This window comes from Dipodomys merriami, unplaced genomic scaffold (assembly GCF_024711535.1).
Source record: "Dipodomys merriami isolate MVZ:Mamm:240054 unplaced genomic scaffold, mDipMer1.0.p SCAF_394, whole genome shotgun sequence".
NCBI classification, from domain to species: Eukaryota; Metazoa; Chordata; class Mammalia; order Rodentia; family Heteromyidae; genus Dipodomys; species Dipodomys merriami.
Genome location: NW_027205537.1, coordinates 968,395 through 973,301, shown reverse-complemented (window position 1 = coordinate 973,301; position 4,907 = coordinate 968,395). Strand labels below are relative to the sequence as shown.

The window sequence follows — 4,907 nt, the reverse complement described above, 5'->3', positions numbered from 1 at the left end:
TGGTAATTTGTGTGCTCATTTCTGTTGAATATCATGAACATTAAATTTCCTTTCTATTCTCTTCCCTGACACACTAATGGTTCATCAGTGTGTTGTTCAGCCTCCATGTGTTACAGGAATTTCTTTGGTGACTTTTTCTGTTGAGTTTTAATTTTATTCCCTTGTGGTCTGAGAGAATGCAAGGCATAACTTCAATGTTTTTAAATTTGCACAAGTTTGCCACCTAAAATGTGGTCTATTTTAGAAAATATTCCATTGTTGCTGAGAAGAACATGTGTTCTGATGCTGCTGGGTGAAATATTCAGTAGATGTCTGTTAAATCTAGTTGATCCATGCAGTTGTTTAGATTTGCGGTTTCTCTGTTGAGGTTTTGCCAAGTTGATCTATCTAGTGAGGAAAGTGGTATGTTAAAGTCCCCAACAATTAATGTCTTTGGATCTATGTGGGATTTGAGGGAAAGTAGTGTTCCTTGGTTGAATTTGGGTGTTCAGTTTTTTAGCGAATAGATATTTAGATTGTAATATCCTCCTGAAGGAGAGATACCTTAATTAGTATGTAGCGACCTGCTTTATCTCTTCTCACTAATTGTAATTTGAAGTCAATTTCATATGATATTAGGATTGCAACTCCCGCCTGTTTATTAGGCCCATTTGCTTGGTAGATTTTGTTCCAGCCTTTCACATTCAAAATGTGTTTGTTTTTATGGGAAGATGTGACTCCTGAATGGAGCAGATAGAAGGATCTTGCTTTTTAAGCCAACTAGACAGTCTACGTTGCTTAATTGAAGAGTTAAGTCCGTTAATGTTGAGAGATAGGACTGAGAGGTATTTGGGAGTTCCTACCATTTTATCCATCAGGTAGTATAATTGTATTCTACACATTTATTGACTAGTTACCAATTATTCTGAATTTTTAATACATTAAAAAACTTTCTTTTTTTCTTGGCCAGGAAATCAGCAACACCTCAGTCAACATTTCTCTCATGGAACTTTTCACATGGGTTGGTTAAAGGTTGACCTGATCTCCAGTCTTCTGAGAACTCATTCATCTGCTTAGGAATTGATGTTGGCTGTTGGAAAAGAGCTCAAGGAAGGATATCATTTAAAGCCTTAAAACTTTATTCTTTACCAGGGTATTCTCCTGCTACTTTGGTTGTTGAGAGTGTCTACAAGAGCAAGCATTCCATGGGGAGCAAGGAGACACCATATGAACTTTACTTACTGAGATTTCTGAGGGATTTGCTGTCACATGTACTGCATTTTTCAAGTCGAAACTGTCAAAACCTACCAGTTTTAAGAGATAGGAGGAGGGTTAAAAGAAGTCTTAGAGACAATTACATTGTCAACCTATTTGGTTCCAAGCATTTCGTCTAATGCATATTCAACAGGTACTGAAATTTGTGTTGGCTGTATCTATGTGTCTTTCTCATGTGTGCATGTATACATGTGTATATCTATGTGTGTATTTGTGTGTATAACATACATGTATTCATATATAAGGACAATTGCACACATATATGCATACATAAATAAATGTACATATACAAATATATATATATATATATATATATATATATATATATCAGGTGTTCAGTGATTGATTTAATCTACAGTTTACATCACATTGTCATTCTCACAAAATGTACATGATAAACTGCTCTGAGCATCTGTGCTCACTTCCCCCATTACCTTATTTTTCATCCCTGTGAACAACTTCAGCCTACTTTCCATAGGATAGCTTTGTTTTTGTTACTTACTGATAATAAAAGAAAAAGGATGTTTGTAAAAGAAAAAGAACTTTTAGGTCACAGGTTAAAGTATCTTATCTGTTCCAATGATTCCTATGAGATAAAATTTATAATAGTACTAAAAGTGAAACGGAATTCCTAGATCTGTTGTTTTGCCATTTAGAATGGCAAAGAATAATTTCACGGCACTGTTATAACTCTTAAAGAATGCAAGGGGAACTAATGGTCCTTATCATGTTCCCACAAAACCAGTGGATTCTGAAGGATAATAGTAGACCAGCAGATATTCTAAGAAGCAGACATGGAGCATGAATGCGAAAGAGAGGAAATGAGAGAGAGTGAAAGAGAGAGAGAAATATAATTCTTAAAGTGCATAACAGATGAACAAGAGCTGTATGAGAATATTCATACTGAAATCTTTAGACTCTACAGGTACATTTGAAGATATTTGATATATGATAACCCATCAACATAAAATATAAAGTGATTTTGATAAAAAATAAAGATTACTCAGAAGAAAATATAAATGCAAAAACAATCTTCACAGAAGCAAACACTCAGAGATATTTCATGACTTTTAAATGGACAAAGTGGCTGAAGTTAGTATAAATTTAGAAGTATGACAATACATAAAAATATAAAAAGTTATTCATATATTTCATTATATAACCCAAAGCAGAAAGCAAATGTTGTTTAGATGAGTGTTTTAAAATACAGTCTCTCAGGTGCTGGGTCAGTGGCTCAGGGGTAGAGTGCTTGCTTTTGCATGCATGAGGTCCTTGGTTTGATTCCTCAGCATCACATAAGGAGAAAAAGACAGAAGTGGTGCTGTGGCTCAAGTGGTAGCACTAACCTTGAGCTGAAGAGCTGAGGGACAGGATCCAGGACCCAGAGTTCAAGCCCCCCAACCAACAAAATCAAAAACAAAAAACTAACCAAAACACATTAGTCACTTTTGTGGCCTCAACTCTGTAATACCACTGATTCAGCCTAGGGCTAAGATTTTCGGTGTGGACATTTATCAACACTCCTGATTCAGACTCTACTTGAGAAAATTTTTAATCAATATTGCATTAATTTTGTAAATTTGTAAATTCACATGCACCTGTAAAAAATAGTTTGGCCATCCTTGTAACATTCTCAAAGTACCTCGTAATGACGACTTACAAAAATTTGTATTATATTATAACAAGAAAACAATGCTACAAATAAAGAAAAGCAATAATTAAATATTAATGATTAGTAAAATAAAAAACCAAATACCAGTGTTTCCAGTATTTCAAGTGTACTACATATTAGATTTTACTATTTCTGATATTCCTGTACATTTAAAACTGGCTAAAATTATGATGTTCAACGAATTGTATAGGCTATGAGAAGTCTTTAAAGTTGCCCTCTAAGATTACTATTTATTTCTCATCTCATAATTTATATATGGCTTATGTCATCATTTGTTCCTCACTAACATATAAAGAAAGGAAGCCCTAAATTTGTAACAGAAGCTTTGTAGTAAAAGTCTTAATTCTTTGCTCTGTTTCTTTACACAAGACTTTGCAACTTCTCATTAGTAGCGTTTCTATAAACTCTGAATTGGACATACTTAGTAGTATATGTCTGGTACCATAAATCTTAAATACTTTATGGAAAAGTTTTATGACCTGACAAAAAGTCTTAATTTTGGCATATATAAGCAAATTCCCAAAATTAAACATATTTAGAACATTAAATTTTTTGGAGGAAGGTCCAGTCGTGAGTCCTGAACTCTGGGCCTGGGTACTATCCCTCAGCTCTTCAGCTCAAGGCTTGCACTCTACCACTAGAGCCACAACAGCACCATGTCCGGCTTTTGTTTTCTGCTTATGTGGTGCTGAGGAATAGAACCAAGGGCCTCATGCAAGCAAGGCAAGTGCTCTACCATTGATCCACCTTCCCAGCCCAAAACATTAAAATTTTTAACAAACTATAACACTTGCTGCAGTGTTCATTATGACAGGTGACTTGTATAGAATAACTGATTTCCTCTAGCTACACATCTCTTGAACAACTAATATATGGAATTATTTTGTTTTTGACATTATCAATCTTGACTTTATTCTTAAATGTGTGCTTATGTAAGAAATATATAGTTCTAAAATTTCACGACAATACTTTTGAACTTACTTTTTGTTGAATTATCTAGTTTAAGAAAATCAATTACACTTTATATATAAAAAATGGTCTGTGCTCAATTCGGCAGCACATACACTAAAATTGGAACAAGACACAGAAGATTAGCATGGGCCCTGTGCAAGGATGACATACAAATTCGTGAGGCAGTCCACATTTTTACAACAGATGCTGGAGGGGATGGGGAAAGAAGGGAACCCTACTGCATTCTTGGTAGGAGTGTAAACTTGTTCAACCACTTTGGAAAGTAGTATGGAGGTTCCTCAAAAGACTCAACATAGAGCTCCCCTATGACCCAGCAATCCCACTTTTGTGTATTTACTCAAATGTTTACAAACAAGACCACACTGCAGCTACCAGCACGAATATTTTTATTGCAGCACTATTTATTATAGCTAAGATATGGAACCAACCAAGATGCCCCTCAGTAGATGAATGGATCAAGAAAATGTGGTATATATACACAATGGAATTCTATGCCTCCATCGGAAAGAATGATATTGCCCCATTTGTTAGGAAATGGAAAAACTTGGAAAAAATTCTATTATGCAAAATAAACCAGTCCCAAAGAAACATAGGTCCCATGGTTTCCCTTATTTGCAGTATCTAGTATAGGTCTGAGTCAAGCAGAAAAGTTCAGATAAGTTGATGTTAGGTAAATGAACCCTAATATATGTATTCACATGTTTTTTTTCATGCAATTGATTTTAACACATTTATAAGATTATTTCTTTGTTGCTTTGTATGTCCCTCCCCCACAGAATAACCCCTGCTTTCACTGTATTTGATGTAGTTATAATTTGTGGAGGGGAAGGAGAAAAACAAATCGTTTAAATAGGGATACAGGAGGACCCATTGCAACAATGAGATGTACAACTCGAAAATAAACTTTACAACTTTGGTGGGGGTGGGGGAGCAGGGAAGATTGGATGGGGGGGCAGGAGGAAGATGGGAAGGGATGGGAAGGGGAAACAAAGAAGGAGGCCACAATGCT

The 4,907-nt window shown here is 35.2% G+C and overlaps 1 non-coding gene across 1 annotated transcript; it reads left to right on the top strand.

The window, feature by feature from the left end:
- The first annotated feature begins 3,967 nt into the window (after nucleotides 1-3,967).
- Nucleotides 3,968-4,074, top strand: LOC138805467 (U6 spliceosomal RNA). Its single transcript, XR_011365552.1, has one exon. It is a non-coding gene; the product is annotated as a U6 spliceosomal RNA (small nuclear RNA).
- The last annotated feature ends 833 nt before the right edge of the window (nucleotides 4,075-4,907 follow it).